The sequence below is a fragment of the Lepus europaeus genome, chromosome 6, assembly GCF_033115175.1.
Source record: "Lepus europaeus isolate LE1 chromosome 6, mLepTim1.pri, whole genome shotgun sequence".
NCBI lineage: Eukaryota > Metazoa > Chordata > Mammalia > Lagomorpha > Leporidae > Lepus > Lepus europaeus.
In genome coordinates this window covers 69,688,570-69,710,450 of record NC_084832.1, presented here as the reverse complement: position 1 = coordinate 69,710,450, position 21,881 = coordinate 69,688,570, and the positions used below count along the sequence as shown (strand labels likewise).

Sequence of the window (21,881 nt, the reverse complement as noted above, 5' to 3'; positions counted from 1 at the left end):
AACCCAGTTCTGGATAGTATAATAACTTTAGTAAAAGGAAGTAAGCAGAGAATGGTTGTTCTCAAAGTTGAGCAAGCAAAGAGGTCAACTGAAGACTCGTTAAAATATAACTTGCATAACCCCATTCACAGTGTTTCTTTTCTTTTCTTTTTTTTTTTTTTTTTTTTTTTTGGACAGGCAGAGTGGACAGTGAGAGAGAGACAGAGAGAAAGGTCTTCCTTTTGCCGTTGGTTCACCCTCCAATGGCCGCCGCGCTGCAACCGGCGCACCGCGCTGATCCGATGGCAGGAGCCAGGTGCTTCTCCTGGTCTCCCATGGGGTGCAGGGCTCAAGCACTTGGGCCATCCTCCACTGCACTCCCTGGCCACAGCAGAGAGCTGGCCTGGAAGAGGGGCAACCGGGACAGGATCGGTGCCCCGACCAGGACTAGAACCTGGAGTGCCGGCGCCGCAAGGCGGAGGATTAGCCTAGTGAGCCGCGGCGCCGGCCAATTCACAGTGTTTCTGATTCAGCAGTTCCAGTACAGGCTCCTAAATTTGGAATTTTTATCACATTCCCAGGTGATTCTGATGTTCCTGGATCAGAGTCCAGCTTTCAGGAACAGCCACCGTACAGAAAAGGGCATTTAAGCAATGTGGGATAATATTCCACTTTTTCTGATTTTTTTCTATTTTATATTTTTTCTTTCCTCATTTCAAACCATCCCTCATATTGAGGTTTGGAACAAGAAAATTTAGTTAAGATGCCTTTAAAGGGAGTTACATAAAAGTCATATATCAAACAGATGCTATATGGTACTAATTAGCAAAATATGTAATTACAGGAATAAGCATAAAATATTTTAGCATAAAAATATAAGAAATAACCTCCAAAAAGTTACTAAATGCTAGTGCAGATGCAAATGTTGAACACAATGTAATGTCAGTGAGAGGATGAGAGGTTATTAATTTGTAATTAATTATGAATATTACAAAGGGACTTAGACAAGCATGAATATTTTAAAGCCTATTGAGCCATGGCGCTGGCCAGTCCATTGGGTCTTAATTCTGGATCTATTGCTTTCTGATTGTGTGTTAATTAATTATTGAATTTTCAGTGTGTTGTTTGCCTGTTCTATATAATAGGAATAAGAGAAATACCTTATACATTTATAATTCATGAAATTAAGTACATTCATATGTGAAAAATAAGGCTGTTATTAGGTGACATTATATGTTCAATAAATGTTAGATAGTATCATAGTTGCATATAAACACATGTATTTACACACACAAAGAACAGCTGCAATGATTTTGTACAGCCCTTGATTTGAATGTTCATTCTATTTGTTGAACTCTTAGTGTAGGATTAATCTTATGTGTATAAAGTTAATTAAACATAGATCTTAGTAAAAAATAAGACTGGGGATAGCAGAGGGAGGAGGAGGGGTGGGAGGGCATGTGGGAGGGTGGTAGGATGGGAAGAATTACCGTGTTCCTAAACTTGTATTTATGAAATGCTTGCATTTTGTATACCTAAAATTTAAAAATCGAAATAAAAAAGAATTGTGTACATACATATATATATCTATATACATAGACAATTACTAATGGATTTATATAGAAATATAATATATAGTCACTTTACCAGAAAGGTATTGTAATTATGCTTATTTGTGTATGTTTACATATTGTATAACTTTTTTTCATTAACATAATGTCACTAAATTGGGAATTATTTTAAGAAATTTTGGCAAGGAAATTATATTCAGAAGATAACAATTTAAACATATAAAAATATTGTAACCAGTAATAGTACTTGTTAACTTAATTTTCATTAGCTTTATTAAAAGTTAAAAAACAATGAAAATTTAAACACCTGAGAAAACAATGGTTTAAAAAGCTTTAAGTGAGAAATCTTAATATATTACCCTCTGCAGAGTATTTTTGCCAGCAAGTCTCTGGTTGTAAGAGACTTGGTTCTAAGTCTCTGTTATAAGAACCTTTCTTGTCAGGGTCAGTGCTGAGGTGTAGCAGGTAAAGGGCGCTGGTTTGAATACCAGCTGCTCCACTTCTGATACAGTCTCTGCTGTGGCCTTGGAAAGCAGAAGAAGATGGCCCCTGCACCCACGTGGAAAACCCAGAAGAAGCTCCTGGCTCCTGCCTTTCAAATAAATAAATAAATAGACATTTAATAAAAAAAAACCTATCTTGTCATTAAATCACCTAATCAGCAATTTACTTGAACATGTGTATTAACTAGAGATTTGAAATTGAGATTCAAAGAATAGCTGAAGGTACATTATTAAGGCACCATGTTTGATGTTCGCATCACCAGAAGAAATGATCATAAATAAACATCCGATAGAACTGGTAAGATTGAGGTAGGATTAAAATTATTAAGATATTCCAGGCTGTGAATTGAAAATTGTTTTGCAACTTGGCTGTGACATGAGTGAGAAGCAATGGGAAGTTGAAAATGCTGAAGGAAAAGAAACTGAAGTGGGAGGTGCACACAAAATATTGAATTTTACAAAGAGAAAAAAAAAAACTTAAGCAGGTGGGAAGGTGCAGCGATAGGTATTATTAGTTCTCTGAAAATCACAAAGGGTAGCATCGGTACACATTCCTCTTCTATTCACCAATAGGCCTAGTGATAGTTGAAAAACTCTTTCAAACTATTAAAGAGAATAGATGCAAAAATGTTAGTCATTTTGAGACAGCTAATTAGATGCTTTCTGGAAAATAAACAGAGATATGGAAGCAGAAAATGACTTAGTATTTAAGGAACCACTGTATGAGTGCTGAATCATTTAGATGCGTGATAGATGAGAATGGATTATGGAAAACAGACATTGTCTGGATCTTAGACAGCCCTGGATTGGCTGGTTCTCCAGTCTGTGATGAGCCATAATATGTTTTGCCCATAGGAGTAGTACAGAAATGGTGTTCTACTCTTAAACAAAGGCTCCTGGAAAGACTTCCACTGAAAATTGAACCCTGCGCTGCTATCTTTCATAAGCGCAAGATGCAGAAAGGAAAATAGAAGCAGAATAGGAATGAATATTAGTCGTTCTTCAGAGGTAAATGAAAATAATCATTCTTGTTTTCACTTCCCAACCCCTTTTCACAAAATGTCAACCTTACTGTTTGTAAGAAATTTAAATTGCGTAATACCTTGTAAAATAGGAAACTAATTTCACACCTTCCTTCCAAAATCAAAAGTTGATATTACAGAAGAGTTCTTTCTCTATCATGTCAATCTATACATACCAGTAATGAAAGTGAAGTGTTATATTTGTTTCAAATGTGTTAGATCACACAAAGAGGCAACTTCTTAAACTCTAGTCTGAGAAGTTAGAATAAAATAATTTACTTCTGTATTATCTAATCTTTTCCCCTTTCACCAAACTTTCCCGTTTCCCCTACAACAACTGGGAAACTATCCCAGCCAAGAAATTTTCTGGGATCAGAAAAAAATTCTGTTAATTGTCCATTGATTGAGATTGGGATGAAATTAACTAATAAATGATACAAAGAGAAAAAGTTATGAGATTTGGAAAAAGCAGAACTTTACACAGTAACCAACTCCCTAGCTAGTGCTGTCTGCTTGAATGGCAACAGAGAGAGAATGAAACAAAAACAGCACACAAAGGGGCCAAAAGAGAAATCAATTCCTCATAACTCTGCCAGTTTTTGATTGACCTTTTACAAATCATGCAAAAGTAATATACTTTAAACCATCTCCCATATCAATTAGCTGCTGCAATTAAATTTTCTTCTTCAGGGCTTTCTGGACACTTGCATATTTTTTAAAAATTTAAAAAAATTTTTTTTTTTGACAGGCAGAGTGGACAGTGAGAGAGAGAGACAGAGAGAAAAGTCTTCCTTTGCCGTTGGTTCACCCTCCAATGGCCGCCATGGCCCGCGCGCTGTGGCCGGCGCACCGCGCTGAACCGAAGCCAGGAGCCAGGTGCTTATCCTGGTCTCCCATGTGGATGCAGGGCCCAAGCATTTGAGCCATCCTCCACTGCACTCCTGGGCCATAGCAGAGAGCTGGCCTGGAAGAGGGGCAACCGGGACAGAATCCGGCACCCTGACTGGGACTAGAACCCGGTGTGCCGGCACCGCTAGGCAGAGAATTAGCCTGTTGAGCCATGGCGCCGGCCAACACTTGCATATTTTAACTGACATAAAACATACTGCTTAGACAATTACAGAATTAAGCAATTAGTTCCTTGTCATCTCGCGGAAATGGGCTATCAGGCAACACATTAAGAAAATAAAACTGGTGTCTGTAAGAATGAGGGACAGGTAAGCTTGATCTGGTCCAGTAGTACACCCTTGGTGAAGAACTCTAAGGATGCCGAGGAAAAATGGGTACAGATTATCTGAGAGAAGACATCTGAGACCCAGTAGTCATATATAGTAGGAATCCTCAACATAAGAAAAACTGACTCTTGTATTTTGCCTGGTTTGATAATTTTCCCAAAGATGAATTATCAGCAGGTTTTTACCATTGAAAATTAAATCTTGAAAGTAATACAGATACATAGAACCCAAGAAATTCATAAATTAATCATTGTAGAAAAGAACATTGTTTATCCATCCCCATGCATTATATTGAGTTGGGATACAACATCAACCTAGATTAGACATGAACCCTTCTCCATTCACTCATGACATAAATTAATATTTAAAGTCCCTGTTAAAAAACAAACTGTATTGTGTGACTCAACTTCCCCTGACCATGTACAATTCAACTATCCAAATGCAATAACAAAAAAAAGATCAAATCTGAAAATGCATTCAATATCATTATATTATTAGACTTGTATCTATGAACTATATTGAATTTGTTATCTTTGTATCAATAGCACATGACATGAAAAAATAAAGTATCAGCCATAAAAAAGTAAAGAAAATTGGTCCCAAGATTCAAACAGTCACAATCAAAATATATAGAGATAGCAAATAAGCACATGAAAATAAGTGCCGTATCATTAGATGTTAGAGAACTGCAAATCAAAATCACAATGATTGGAATGGTTGCATCAGACAAAACTAATCACAACACGTATTGGTGGAGATTTGGAGAAACTGGAACCTTCATACATCACTCATCAAAACACAAACAACTGCTTTGGGAAAAAGTGTGAAGTCTGTTTTTTAAATTTAACATACAACTACTAACGACAGAGCCATTCTAAACCTAGGCATTTATTCAGAAACAGAAAGTATATGTCTGTATAAAGACTTGTATGCAAATATCATAGTAGAAGCTCAAAATTAATTACACTAAATAGAAGAAGAAAAAAAGAGCACATATTATAAAATCTCATCTATATAAACACTAGAAAATGCAAATTAATCTACGGAGAAAGAAAGCAGGTCAGCAATTGCTGGAGTAGTGGTGGCCAGCGTGGGGTGGGATGGGCAGATATGGATGTTAAACCAGTACAAAGAACCTTGCAAGAATGATGGCTATTTTACTATGTTCATTGTGGTGAAGTTTTCTCCATTACAGCACAAACGCTGATCAGATTTTTCAAACTGAAAATATGCTGTTTCTTGTATGTTAATTTTACTTTCTTAAAACTTTTAAAGTAAATCTGTCCCTATTCTGCAGGGGCCAGGGACCAATTGGGATAATTTACCTTCAGTCTACTACCTGTCTTATCAAATCAGCCTCTTAACTTTATATTGTATTTATTTCCTTACTTCACTTTAATACCACTTCTTAGTTCAGATTCTCCTGACATATGACAATAATGTAACAGGAGAGGCGATTATTTCTGACCCAAATGAGGCAAATTACTTTGTTTTCTGCCCATGCCTATTAGCGCCTAAATTCTTTTCCTATTCTGAACATAACACTGTGGAGTTGGTGAGTTTTGCATAATGTTCATTTAATTGCAACTATTTCTTATTTTAAAATCTTCAGTCTATTCCTTAGTCTTCAGGAAAGAAACCCAAGTTTACGCACCTTATACAAGGCCCTTAGCTCTTTTATCACCACCCTCCTTTATTTCAACCTTGCACACTTGTACTCTAGGAATAAAGACTGATGCCTGGGACTTTATTGCTGTAGGTGTGCATGTGCTGATAAATTTGCCTGTAATTATCCATGTCCTATTTTCCCATCATGAATTCCTGTTGGTCTTCCAACTTAGCATCTGATTTCCCTGGCCATTCCCAGATGTAATTGTTTTCTTTGTACTGATTTTATACCTTCAACATGCATTTACAATTGTACCTGTGACCCATATGTCCTGCAACTTAATTATGAATTATAGTGAACTGTTTAGAAGGATCTCTTGCTTTTCATCACTTGATTCCTAGCACGCGTGCCTGATGTTATTCATTTGAATGAACTGTTGAATTCAGTGCTCAGCCGTAGCACAAGGCTTAGAAGTCCATTTTTTCAAGCACCAGTTTTTCATGTAAGTTTCACAGAAAAGCCTGATGGAAGGAATTAACCTCAATAATAAGAAGGATGCTATGTATCCATGTGCGTATTTGCAGAAATACAAAATTAACTGCTTCTTTCTTTTCTTAATGTAATGTGACAGACCAGGCAGCTTCTTGGGAGGCTTGGTATGTTGTTTGAGAGTTAGGTGATCAGGCTGCCTCAACACAGATTAGAGGCCAGTAAATAGAGGCAATAAAAAAGCCACGTTTTTCTTGAAAACTCATCTTTTTAAGAAGAAAAGAAGATCATTTCAAGCAACTGGCATGGAAGTACATTTTAGAGAAATGTGTTTCAATTCTATAAGAATGAATAAAAATACAAAATGTGGAATTAGAAAATTTAATCCTTGTATTCTTTATTCTTTTGATATTACTTTAAGGAATACAGTAATTATATTCTGAATTCTTATATCTTATGTTTGTGTACAAAAATATATATCCGATAAAAAATGCAATCTTAAAAAAAGTAAACCAAAATTAAGGTACTTGTCTCCTTGAATATAAAACTATTCATGATGTCCAAAAATTGGAAAGAAAATACCAACATTGGACTCATGTTAGGAAACACTGATGCCACAAATGAATGTAGAGCAGCTACAGCTTTTTATAACCCATAGTCTCTAAAGAAAGGATGGATATTGGTTACTTTCCACATAAAACTGTAACAATTTAACAACAGATTCAACATTATTCTCTCATGTGTTATTATGAACTTATTCCACAGAATATATATGAGGAGATTTCAAAAAGTTCACGGGAAATGCACATTATTTCAATCCCATTTTTCTATGAACTTTTTGAAGGTCTCTTGTTAAATGAATTAAATTAACTTGTTTAGTTTGACTCAGACTTCTCAATACTAGATACAACTGTTTCCAAAATAAATATAGCCCTACAATTTATTTAATCAAGTTATAAGCTTCTGTGAGGCAATCTGTAAACTTGGGACTGTCTCTAAGAGGTTTTTCATTAATTATCTGTAAATAGCACAAGACATGATCAGTGTTAAGAGATAGTTTTGCATATAAAAACACATTAAAACATGAAAGGGAAATCTTAAAATAAGCTTAGTGTATAGAGAGCATTCTATTTCTGTAAGGTTTTCTATTCTAGTACTACTATCCATCTCAACTCTTCCCCCACCACTGTGATTATCACAATCCGACTCAGGCAGTCTGAGGGAAGCAATGACGATGCCTCAAATTCTTGAGTCCCTGCCATCTACACTGTGCCCCAGACTGAGCTCCAGGCTCCTGGCTTTGTCTTGGCCTAGCAGTTGCCAGCTTTTGGGAGTGTGCAAGCGTGTGGAAATCTCCTTTTTCTCTCTCCCTCTGTCTCTCTCTGCCTCCCTCTGTCTCTTTCACTTTCAAATATAGTTAAAATAAGTTTCCTGATTGTTACTGCCTAGGGAAGGAAGGAGGATAAACAGTTATCATGTCTTCAACCTTCAATACCAGCAATGTCTCTGTCCTAAAATAGGGAATGTATGTCTTTATTCAAACAAATAAGATCCTTCCATAATTGATAGCATATAGAGTTACAATCAGCAATATTAAATAAAATGATAATTACACAGAATACTTCTTTTTTGGGTCAACACTTCCCATGGAAATAAATAAAAGCAATGAAGAGGTTTACAGATGCTCAGGAATTTCTTGCTAAAAGTTTCTTTAGTACTGGAAAGTCCATTTGATAACAAACAGACCTTATCTGCTTCATGTCATCTGGACATATTATTGCCTTCTCTGAGTAACTATTTAACCACCTCCAAACATTCATAATACAAATTTTGGCGCATCAAACATACAAAAAGTGTTATCAAAATATTTACTTATATTTCTGTCAGGACCAGTTTACTTTGCATAAAACATTGTTAAATCTAAAGACAGTTCAATCTTTTTTTTTTTTTTTTACTGATTCAGTAATTACTTTGAATACTTTCGTAAGCACCTCATTCTCCTATGCCAAAGGAATTAGAATGTCATAATAATGATTATTTTTATGGCCAGGTGTTGTGGTGCAGTGGGTTAAATCACGGCATCACATATGAGAGTGTGGTTTAAGTTCCAGCTGCTCTGCTTCCAGCCCAACTTCCTGATAATATTCTTGGGAAAGCAGTGAAATATGGCCCAAGTATATGCGTCTCTGCCACCCATATAGGATATCCGGATGGAGTTCCTGGCTCCTGCCTTCAGTGTGGCCCAGACCTAGCTGTGCTGCTATTTGGAGAATGAACCAGTAGATAGAAGATCAGTCTTTCTCTCTCTGTCTCCCCCCTCTCTCTGTATCTACCTTATAAATAAATAAATACATATTTTTTGAAAAAAAGTATTTAGATACCTATTCCTAGTGTTTAAGAATCATACATAGTAGCCTACAATACATATGTTATTTAAATTTTAAAATCTAATTTCCAAGAAATACTGCCAGTAAAGTGAAAATGTTAAAGCACCAAAGGGTAGCAAAGAGACTTCCTTTCTCTTTTTCTGTTATAAGGAAACAGCATCTGAGTAACTCTATCTTCTCAGGAGGTAGAATTATTTCTCGAGTAGCAAAGAGGATTCTTTATGACACATTTTATTGGGATTGACATATCTTAGCACTTTATTTTTACCACCATGCTCCTCTGTCATGTCTGTATAAAAGTTATTCTTCCCAGAGAACGAAATGTCCACCCCTAACTTCAGCTTGAAGACAAAGTTTTCTACTGCAAGATGGTGTGGAGGTGGAAAAACACAGGGTATTGGACGTGAGGGTCAACACGGGAGTTGGTGCTTACCAGTATTACTACAGAACTGAACTCAGAAAGTTGCCAGATGTTTAGCGATTGAGAGTAATATCTGAGTTGAGGATTTGGGACATTCATGATCTAAGAGATGAGTTGTGGTACTAAACACTGTCAGCATCAAAATTTCTGTCCAAGTTTATTAGAACACAAAACATAGTAAGGATAGGTCAATGACATTGGACAGCTATTAATTGAGTGCCAAGTACTGATAGTCCTTTCACTGCGAAGAAAACAAAATTAATATTTAATAATGTTTTTTTGTAATCAATAATAACTGCATAAATAACTGCAAGAAAAGAAGATAGAGTGGTGATTGGGTGATTAATTGCATAAATGACTAATTATTTTGGAAAGGCAAACCTTTCTGAAGCAACCAGAGATTGAGAAAGTATATCTTTTCATCATTTATCTTTCTATTAAAAAAAAAAAAACTTTCCTTACATTATTATTTTTTGAGAGGCAAGGAGATAGATCATAGATAGATAGGTAGATAGATAAAATGCCCATAATAACTGGATCTGGGTCAGGCCAGAGCTGGGAGCCTGGAATTTAATCTGCATCTCCCACGGATGTGGCAGGGAATCAACTAGAGTGCACATTAGCAGGACACTGTGGGGCTGGGGATCAAATCTAGACGCTCAGTTTGGGAAGTGGGTGTCCCACACAGGTCTTAGTCATCGAGCCAAACATTTACCACACCATTTATCTTTCCAAGCTCCAGTAGACTCTTGTTATAAATACTGCTCCCCGGCTGGCGCCGCGGCTCAACAGGCTAATCCTCCACCTTGCGGCGCTGGCACACCGGGTTCTAGTCTTGGTCGGGGCGCTGGATCCTGTCCCAGTTGCCCCTCTTCCAGTCCAGCTCTCTGCTATGGCCTGGGAGTGCAGTGGAGGATGGCCCAAGTGCTTGGGTTCTGCACCCCATGGGAGACCAGGATAAGCTCCCGGTTCCTGCCTTCGGATCAGCGCAGTGCGCCGGCCGCAGTGTGCCGGCCGCGGCTGCCATTGGAGGGTGAACCAAGGGCAAAGGAAGACTTTTCTCTCTGTCTCTCTCTCACACTGTCCACTCTGCCTGTCACAAAAAAAGAAAAAAGAAAGAAAGAAAGAAAATAAATACTGCTCCCCATTCAACCTGCCCAGTCACCACTATATCTTTTCTTGCCAGCTCTCGTCCTGAGAAAGCCATCCTGAAACACTCTCTCAGGGACTGATTTTACATACGTGTGAATGTGTCATAGCATTTATGATACTATGTAGCATGGTAGTTAACTATTTATATATTTATCTTTGAATATCCATATGCCAAATTTGATATTTTTGTCACTTCATCTATAATGTTATAGCGAGATAATTTACTAGGATTACCCAGGTTTCCACAATGCTATAAAATATGTAATTATTCCTTATCTATTAAAGCAACCAAACATTGATTCTGTACTCTCACATGAGATTTTATTTAAAAAAAAATCTTCACACAATAATGCCACGACAAAGTCTACTGTTGTGAACATGTGAATTGTAAATTGTTCTTCTCAAAGGTCACACCACATCTGTTTACATAAAGTAGAGGACACAGCGTTGTTGGAAGATCTGTGTTTTACTCCAGCGGTTTCTTATTGCTGCCAGTTTGGAGACCTCCCTTTCTTTAGCAGTATGTGAATTACAAGGATATTACTTAATTTATTCTAATCTTTCATAAAATAGGTGATCACAAAGTCATTTCAAATTGGCAGCATAATCTAAGAGTTTATGCTGTAAGCAACAATAGTATTTTGAGAACTGTGAAGAGTGATACAAATGGTGCTGTGATGACAAAATCATAACTTTACTCAATATGAAGTAATTAATCAGCATTGACATGCACAGATCACTGACTGTAGATTGAAGGCACCTGGATCTGTGACATCTAAGGTAGTTCCCCCCTGAGGAGTAACTTCCCCAAGTAACTGGATTACACAAATGCCAATGAATTAAAAATCTACATTGATTATTTTCTCTACTATTCAGATTAAGGGCCTCTCTAATAAGGTGTAAACAACAAATGTAAGAAAGAAACTGGTAATTTGTGAATCAATTAAAGCAATAATGTCCTATATTTATTTACATATGTTTCAAATTAAACAATAACTGCAAGTCTCATAAATAAATACAGTAAGATATCAGCGGTTGTTTGCCTTGGTTTGGTGCAGTGCTGGCCCCTAAAATAAGATGTCAGGGGCTGGCGCTGTGGCACAGTAGGTTAATCCTCTACCTGCCATACCAGAATCCCATATGGGCACTGGTTCTAGTCCTTGCTACTACACTTCCCATTCAGCGCTCTGCTATGGCCTGGGAAAGCAGTAGAAAATGGGCCAAGCACTTGGTCCCCTGGACCAGCATGGGAGATCTGGAAGACGCTCCTGGCTCCTGGCTTCAGATAGGCTCAGCTCCACTGCTGTGAGCATTTGGGGAGTGAACCAGTGGATGGAAGACCTTTCTCTCTGTCTTTCCCTCTCACTGTCTGTAACTCTACCTCTCAAATAAATAAATAAAATCTTTAAAAAAAAAAATAATGGGGCCGATGCCGTGGCTCACTTGGCTAATCCTCCACCTGCGGCGCCGGAATCCCATATGGGCCCTGGGTTCTAGTCCCGGTTGCTCCTCTTCCAGTCCAGCTCTCTGCAGTGGCCAGGGAAGGCAGTGGAGGATGGCCCAAGTGATTGGGCCCCTGCACCCGCATGGGAGACCAGGAGGAAGCATCTGGCTCCTGGTTTCAGATTGGCGTAGCTCCAGCCTTAGCTTCCATTTGGTGGATGAACCAACGGAGGGAAGACCTTTCTCTCTGTCTCTCTCTCTCACTGTCTAACTCTGTCAAATAAATCTAAAATAATAAAAATAAGATGTGAGTCAACTGTATAGTTTTAAATGCTTAAATAGGCAATTTTTAAATGGAAAAAAAGATGCAATTAATTTTTTAAAGATTCTAATTTTAAAATATAAGCAGTATAATCATTTGTGATTTATATATTCTATATTGTTTTCTTTCTTTTTTGTTAGTACCAAGCTTTTGAAATCTGGTATGTGCTGTATACTAACAACATGCCTCAGTTTGGACAAACCACATTTCAAGCACCTAATTGCCTCATTCAGCCTGTGACTATTGCTTTGTACAGCATAGATGCTTTTCAATTAAAAAAAAAATTGGGTAGCTTTTGATATTGCTAAAGAAATCTCTAAGAAAAGTCGCTGAGTACTGGATGAGAAAGATGATGATTTTGTAGTTTCTGTGGCTTGTTATAATAAAGTCCATTCCAAAAGAGAGTATTTATATCTATTTCTCTGGCTGCTCTTCCCTTTAGAGCAGAAGAGGGGAATCTCTTTCCTGCCAAGGGTCATTTGGATACTTGATACAGAATTAGGCACTTTAAAATCAGCCTGCTATCAGTGTATTGAATTTCGTGTCTGGCCTATGGCTAACGTGGCAGGGCCAGATCAGATGGTCTTGTGAACTGGATGTGGCCCTACTTTAGAGATTGACTAGCAAGTTGTTTACTAACTACATTCAATGAGTCTGTAACTCCCTCCTAATGTCAATGCTGCACATAACAGCACATTTGTATTCTCTCCCCTTTAGTCTCCTTTATCATAATTAAAGGAGACTAAATAACGGGAGTCTGCAAAATTTCAGAAAAGAACTATCCAATCGCAGACTTGTGTTCTTAGAATATAGTTTGGAGACAGAGAGACAGACATTTCATAAAGTTTTCATTGTCATCCACCAATACTACCCCTGGTATGAGCAGATCTATTTTGAAATGTAAATAAAACTAGAGTAGTTCAGTCTCAGACAGTGGCATTTTTTGCAGGTAATATTTTTGAAGAGGAAATCAGATTACTGTCCTTAAAAAGATCATCCTTAAGAGCATGGGAGGTCTATTCAGTTTGGATTTAAAGGCACTTCATTGGTTAGTTGGCCTGAGAAAGACTGTTGAAGGGGACTTTGGAGTCAAAGAGGCATGTCAAGGAATGGGTGAAAGGTTGAATGGCTGGGAGGGACAGGAATACATGGCCTGAATATTAGCAAACATCTCAAATGCCTGGGATCTCAAAATGGCAAATCCCTTGCTTACTATTTATTTTATTTTATTCTTCAAAAGAGAAAGAAATGCAAGACCTTTATTCCCTACATTGAAAATGTGCATAATTGAAAAAGTTGAATAAAGAAAACCCAGAAATGCTTGCATCTGTGTATTCTTGTCAGACCATCAATATTTATCTTCCTTAGTATGTTAAAGACAGGAGATATTTCAAAACATCAAGCCTCACCTCTTCATTTTATAATTATGAAACTGAGGTTTATGGATGTCATATGAATTTTTCTGGGATGCAAAACTAGAGGCAGAGTTAGCTCCTTGCCAGATATATGGTGCTGATTGGGACTTCAGTAGCTTAGGACAAAAGTCAGTAGTCTCTCCAAAAAGAAATGAGTGTTGGCCAGCGCCGCGGCTCAATAGGCTAATCCTCCACCTTGTGGTGTCGGCACACCGGGTTCTAGTCCCGGTCGAGGCGCCGGATTCTGTCCTGGTTGCCCCTCTTCCAGGCCAGCTCTCTGCTGTGGCCCGGGAGTGCAGCAGAGGATGGCCCAAATGCTTGGACCCTGCACCCCATGGGAGACCAGGATAAGCACCTGGCTCCTGCCTTGGGATCAGCGCAGTGCGCCGGCTGCAGCATGCTGACTACAGTGGTGGACCAACGGCAAAAGGAAGACCTTTCTCTCTGTCTCTCTCACTGTCCACTCTGCCTGTCAAAAGTTAAAAACAAAACAAAACAAAAAAACGAGTGTTTCTATTTCTTGTGCTCTGAACTTTCTTGGTAATTTGTACAAGGAATTAAAAGACTGTCTCAATTTTGAAGGCCTGAGAAAGAATACTCTTAGATAACATCAAATGCAGTGATCTGGACACGAGTATTGTGGGGCATGAGCGTGGCCATGGCGCGGCCAGGCCAGGCCAGGCCCGGGGGCTCCGCATGCGCAGCTGCCCCCGGGTGCCCCCGCCCGAGCTGCATGGAACGGAGCTGCGCGGAGCCAAGTAAGATGGCACCCAGAGGAAGTAAGATGGGTGGAATCCAAAGTTGTTTACCACTAAAACTAATTGGCTGCGCAACATCAGGGGAGGTAACAAAACTAGTAACAAGTGTATAGACATAGGGCTAGTCCTATAGAAATCCCCCCATAAGGTGATTTTTTAAGTGATTGGTTGGTCCTTAGCCCTGCAGTTTTGTGCTATAAAAGGTACTATTATACAAAAAGTAAATGAGTCCTTGCTACTAGACTTGGCTCCCTGCTGTGTCTGATTGTCTCCGGGATCCGGAGGCTGGGAAACGGGCGAGCGGCGCACTTATCTTTCCTCGGACCCAGTCCATCCTGTACGGGTGGACTAAGACCCTGCAGAGTATATAACAGTTAAAACAACAGAGAGAAGATGTACACATACCTCCTCCATCAAAAAAATATATTTGGCAATCCTGGGTTTTCTGACTTGTAATCTAGTTTAGTTTTACTTTTTCAAACTTTTCAGGAACATGGAAAATTCTAGACATGAGAGTACAGAAATCACTTAATGGTCCTATGGATTAATAGAGCAATATTTTTGTTTGCTAACAGCTAGATGTGCCTAGATGAAGAGGCCATGAATACAGTGACAAGGAATGCCTATACTTAACAGGAGACTGTGCATTCTTCACATCAGTTCCCCCTTCTCTAGAGGGAAAACCCAGATGCAAGTCTTTCCTTCAGTTCGTATATGCAAACAATAATTGAAAAGTAGGACTTTTCTCACATTTTATATTTCTTCACTCTCTGATTTTATTACTGCAGTACAAGCTACCATCATTTCTTGTGTGATATATGTAAGTTATCTTCTCCACTCTATTCTAAATCTAAAATGATCTTTTCGAAACAAATTTAAATATGACATTTCTCTGCTCAAAACCTTTCAAAAGTTTCTTGAGACTTTTAGGGTGAAAACCAGAAATTTTAAAGACATGGGTTGATTTGGCCCTATCGACCAGTGCCCTGGGCTTGCTCATACTATTAGCTCTGTGGTTTTCCTTACTCGGGACACACTGGCCTGCCACACACCAGAATCGCTCCACATGATGCTTCCATTGTGTGCAATGTTATTCGCAATTTTCATTACTTCTCTGCCTCTTTATTCCCCATTTCCTTGGTCAATTTGCCTGGAATGTCTAAACTACTTCAAATTACCTCTGACCTTGTTAACTATGTGGTTCTCTATACTCTTCTTCATCATGCTTTTCAAAGATTGCACTAATGCATTTATTTGAACAATTATTTTTTATATTATTCACCTCCATTAGACTGCTCATTACACAAGGGCAAGAATTCTAATCACATTCAATTGTGCATTATCAATGCCTAACATTGCCTGGTACTCTTAGGTGCACACATAATATTACTTTAATGAAGAAAATTAAGTAAAGGCATGCAAGCATGAATAAATGAGTGAATGCCATGATATTCTTATTCCTCCTCTCCTTAAGCAGTTTATAATATCTCAAAGAATTTGAAGGAGTCTCATAGTCTAAAGAGAGCTGGAGGCACTTCTCTAGGCCTCATTTTCCAGACTTATCTCCCCTCTTCCTGGCATCTTATCCTGCATGTGGCTGTAAGGTATTGCATGAGCTACTGCCTGATTTTGCTAAAATCAAGAGAAGTGTGGCATTTGTAGGTTGACTATGTCTCTCTTAGACCAATATATAAACCTACCACATAATCAACAGGGTAGCTCTCTCGAGCTTGAGTTGAATGGTAGCAAATGAATAAGTGAATCTTCTGTTTTACAGAAAATGATTTGCTATTATGGGAAGAATACAGGCTAAAGGGCCAGAAAGACTTGTCCTTAAAATGTAGATAATAAAAATAACCATTGTCTTTGTTTTGAAGAATAAAATGAAACAAACTATATATGATATTAAACTGATAAGAACAGATACTACATTTGATTTAGCCAAAAGGCTGAGAAGCACAAAGTATATATGAAATGTTTAACATAGTACTGGGGCAAAAATATGATTAATTCTTCCCTTCTCTACCTTCAAATCCCAATGCTTCTACCAACACTGAAAGCATTACATGAATCAATGCAATTTGTAATTATTCTATATTCATTTGCAACTCTATGGTGAGATAATTAGGTTCATTTACTTCATTCATGTGTTTCCCTATCCAGGCTTTGCATATTAGCTCCTAAGAAATTATTGTTCACGGGACTGCCACACTGGTATCAGACATCAGAGCACTGCTTTGAGTCCTTGCTACTCCACTTCCTATCCAGCTCCCTATTAATTCCCTTGGGAAAGTGGCTGAAAATTGTCCAAGTACTTGGACCCCTGCCACCCATGTGGGAGATCTGGATGAAGTTCCATGCTTCCAGCTTTGTCCTGGCCCAGTCCCAGCTGTTGTGGCCATTTGGGGGATTGAACCAGCAGATGGAAGATATCTCTCTTTCTATCTGTCCCCTCTCACTCTGGCTCTGCATTTCAAAATAAATAAACACATCTTTTAAAAACAAATTGTTTTTTTTACTGGATCATGATATCATAGGTCATTTTATCAAATAAGACATGGGATATCTACCAGATGAAATGTGCTCTTGGTCATTGTCCAGAATTGGTTTATGAGGGAGCCTATGCATCTCTCTTCTCCTGTCACTGTGTATGGAAATTTGATTTGCTGGCTGGGAACTAACCATGCTAACCCATGACAGATATGGAAAAGCAGACAGAGAAGCCTGGAAATGTGGCTCAGAGTCCCACTCCACCTAGAAACCAAGGCATGCCAGAAACTTCATGCTAAGTTTTTACATGCAGACTTTGGATGTCCTTTTTAAGAGCCTCTAGACTTGATAAATATCTGGTAGAATTAAATATGGTGGGTGTATGTATAGGGGGTTGACTATATTTCTATAGACTAAGTGAAATAAGAAAATTTCTTTTTCTTTCTATGTACAAGTCAAAGGCAGAAAAGAACGATCATTAAAAATGTATCTTTTTTTTTTTCCAGGAGAGTATAGCTCTTGTGATTGTTATGAATTCCTGCATAGGCCCTCGAAGGGGTGATATTTGAGTTATCACTTTATCCTCCAAGGTCAAAAAATAATGCATTAAGACATATAAGAATTATAAGTGGGAAGATGAACAAGTTAATTAAGATCAGGATCATTCTGTTATAAAAGAAAAAGATCTAGAAAAAAATTATTAATTGGGAAATATTTGACTGTATCTTGATTTTACTACTAAGAATTTCAAGTGCAGATTCTTATGTTTAATTTTAATTATTTTAAAAATAAGTTTCATTGTTAAGCATATAAGTGAATTATCCTTAATAGTATACTCGTTTGAAGTTGCACTTCTACTTCAAGCTATCATCTCATGAGCAAGAGTTTCTTTACCATACATATGCTGACAAAGGATGGCTCATGGAAACAGGACTGGCTTTGAGTGTCTAGTAAACTTTGGTATAGGGGAACTTCTAAACTTTTTCTTTATCCAAATAAAGTTGAACTCCGAACCTACATAATATCTTCAGGAAGTGGTTAGTACTGTGCATATTTGGTGGTAGTGGTGGAGGGAGGGTGGTTACTCTTAGGACTTATGAGACATTACTGATGAAATATGAACAATCATTCTTAAATATTTTTGACAGAAAATGTCAGATAAACAGATCTTTAAAAAAATACAAACTCTACTTAAGAGCTATTTTTAATCATTGCAAGTCTCAACAAGCATGGTATTTTTAAAATAGGAAGCTGGAAAAAAACATTTTTTATTTTTAAACTGTCCTTTGTGAGTTTATTTTCCTCCTAGCTGCTCCTCTTGGGTACGGCTAAGTTTTGTAAGTGTTTTTCCTAAGATGATACAGAAGACTAAAAGGATGTCTGGTGGGGAGAATGGTGCAATACCATAGACTGAATGCATGTTTATATTCACAAACACATTCTGGTCTGCAGATTTACAGTCATGGCATAACAACATGTGTGAATGGAAAACAAAACAAAAAATATTGATAATTCAGGATGCCTGGGAGACAATAATTTACTTTCATAAAAATATCTCATATTCAAAACATTTTATGTGGACTATGAGAGGGAGAAATATGTTCAAGAATAATTTTACAAAATTAATATAAGAATTCACTGTCATCAATGATTTGCCTTGGTTTAGAATTTAAGATGATTTATACAGAAGTTTTTAAGATGATTTATATGAGAGTTTCAACACATGAAGACCTCACAAAACTTTTAGAACAGAGTTTTTGTGATGACTTTATACTGAAGTCTTAATAAATGAAGTTATCACAAAAATATTTTTGATAGAGCACTATTTCTGTTTTATAAAGTTGTAGTATGGCTCTTGGCTTTGGCCTGAAACAGCCTAGGGTGTCCATGAGCATTCAATGAGTGAACCAGCAGATGGAAGATTCTCTCTCTCTCTCTCTCTGTATCTCCCTGTCTCCGTTATTCTGCCTTATAAATAAATAAATCTTTAAAAAAAAAACCTGAATCATAGTAATCAAATTTACGTTTAAATGCTCTTAGTTGCTTGATATTATACTATGTTAAAAGGAATAATTCAGTTTTAGGATTCTGTTCATAATAACAAAATATAACATCATACAAAGCAGGGGTGGGCAACATCCTGCCTGAAGGCCATATAAGGCCAGTGCTATCATCTGGTCTGGCCTCGCCAAGGAAATCACAGGCTGGACTCAAAATTCAATAAATCCATATCAGACTAACTTTTAAGTTGGTGATTTTTATGACCCGTGAATGATGTTATAAATATCCAAATGGTCCTTGGCAGAAAAAGGTTCTTCATCCATGGTCATAAATGCTTAAAGAGTTTCTAAACATAGGATTAGTACTCAAAGAAAAAATGGTTAATATCTTGTGTTTTGCTGGTGTTATTTCTCTGAGTTATTGTTTCCCAGTCACATCATTGCGAAGAAGACAACGGAAAAGCTAAAGTCTTCCCATTTTCATTAATTCAGTAAATACGTACTAACCATCTACCAGGTACCAGGTTATATTTCAGACAATACAGATTCGAGAAGATATTGTCTGGTGTTGTTTACATTCTGACTTAGAGAGGTAGGTAATAAAATAAGACAAGGAAAAAAATAACACATAACACATTGGTTTTTTTATATAACTAATGAAATAATGACAACTGTGTGTTCTGCCTACAGGGTAATGTAAGGACTTTGGCTCTTCTCAGAGTGAAATCTGGAGCTACTAGAAACTTTCAGGTAGACAACAGGAGTACTTGACTCATATTTCACTTCTGAGACAGACCCCAAGAGAAAACATGAAGATCGATTCAACAAAAGTTGATTTTTTTTATATTAAGCATAGCAGAGATAAAATTCTCAAAGTAGAATCCTATGTTTGGGATGACGATATTTTTTGACTTAGGATAAACTGAATTTAGACAGAATTGTAGATTAAGCCTTGGAAATCAACATTGTAGTTGGGATAGTAGCTATGGAAATGTACATATGGCAGATATGTAGGAATAGGGATGGAAAGAGGCTTTGCCTTATATACCAACAAGAGTTTATTAGGAATTAACTAAAACACATACTAAATAGGGCTCTGAGACTAAATTGGAATTAAGAGAGAAAAGCGACCCTGTCCAATTTCTGTCAGTTGTGGTATAGCTGAGAAATTTCCTTATGGATTGTTATGGGATGAAATGCCCCAAATCCAAAATCCATTCATATGTTGAAATCTTAATACCATGCCTCAGTGTGGATACAGGATTTTTAAAGAAGTAATTAGGGAGACTCTGAAAACACAGGGCGACAGCAATCATCTACAAGCCTAGGACAGAGTTCACAGAAAAGAACAGCCCTGTCTATATCATGTCTTAGACTTATAGCCTCCAGGTTGTAAGAAAACAAATTTCTCTTGTTTCAACCTGTCTGTGATGCTTTGTTACAGAACCCCTAGAAGACTGCTACATAAAAAAATTTCCCATTCCACAAGCAACAATAACTTTGAATGAAATATATATATATATATATATATATATATATATATATATATATAAAATCTTACAATCCTGAAAATGAACAACAGGCAGATTCTGGAAGAGTAGTCATGGAAGAAAAGAATAGGATGATGAGTTTCTCCTTACTTGTTTGATTATATGTGATTATCAGAGTGCTTTGGCTTGAATTCCAGTTCTGCTTCTAATTCTAGCTTCCTGCTAATACATACTCTGGGAGAGATGGTTCAAGTGGCTGTGTCCCTGCCATCCACATCCCTGAGGTCCTGAGGTCCTGGCTATCTGGGGAGTGATCCAAGTGAGAACCTGAGGATATGTTATGTCACATGGAAACTGGGAATGAAGGTTGTAGATTGAATGAAGGTTGCTAATCAGCTGACATTACAATAAGAAAAGTATTTTGGATTATCTGGGTGGGTCCAAAGGAAGCCCAAATGTCCTTAAAAGATGGTAGAGGGAGGTAGAAGAGGAGCTAGGGTCATGCTGCTGGGAAAGACTGAAGCTGCTGCTATTGTTTGCTTTCAAGATGGAGAAAGAGGGCTAAGAACCAAGAAGGGCAGGGAGCCTCTAGAAGAAGATGGAAAGGCAAGGAAGCTGATTCTCCCTCAAGCCTGCAGAAGGAATTCAGCTCTCCCAATATCTCCAATTTAGTTCTGTGGGACTTGTGTCATACGCACTGAATTTGTAAACAGTTTTTGAGCCATTATTTGAGGATGCATGCAGCATCCTGAAAAAACTATCAAAAGCATATACTGCAACTCTTAAAGCAACCACCAACACATAATGCAAAAAAATGGTATGGCCTTCTGCTGTGGCCCCAGAAGACTAAGGGATACTAGACCCTTGCCATTCCCATTAATAAGAATCCTGACTGTGCCTTTTGTTTTGGACTTGAGAAGCTTAGGAATAGACTCTTAGTGTTCTTTTGCTTTCTGTCAGAATTATAATTTCTACATTGAAATTAGTATCTGAATTATTCAATAAGAACTGACTCAAACTGACATTGTATTTTATTTTTGCATTAAACATTTTCATATAAAGATAGAGTGGTATAATGTTTATAAATTTAAAAATAGGAATAATCAGTATTTACAAATAATAGCATTTACAAATCAATATTTATTCCTCCTAACTAAAAATACTTTGGACCTATAGTTTTTAATAGGGAATGGATTTATTCCCCATTTTTCATTTGAACACATAATTATATTGTTAACGAGAGCTTCATATTGTTAATGGGCATATTCTGAAATTATCTCATTTCCAATTCTTTACAGATACGTTTTTAATAACATACACAGCTCAGTAAATTTATGCAGCTCAATAATTGGTGGAGTCTAATCTTTAAACACATGGGTAAGTCAGCAATTTACACAGCAGACACATGACTAGTGCAGAAACTCTTGCTGCTACTTGGCAAAATATTTATTATGAGTACTTGGAAAAATCTGAACAAAAGGACTATTAGGAGACACATCCCAGACAAAGAACTGCCTTTTCTAACTTCCCAGACTAAACACCAAGCTTCCAAGAGCCAGACTATGAATAGCTCTATTCAATTAAAGAAAGGAAGA

General features: G+C 37.4%; 1 protein-coding gene and 1 pseudogene across 6 annotated transcripts in view; both read right to left on the bottom strand.

Annotated features, from left to right (window-relative positions):
• TRPC4 (transient receptor potential cation channel subfamily C member 4) overlaps positions 1 to 21,881 on the bottom strand; it is a 160,320-nt gene that overhangs the window by 62,592 nt on the left and 75,847 nt on the right. The window lies entirely within an intron of this gene.
• On the bottom strand, positions 16,166 to 16,267 carry LOC133762701 (U2 spliceosomal RNA; annotated as a pseudogene).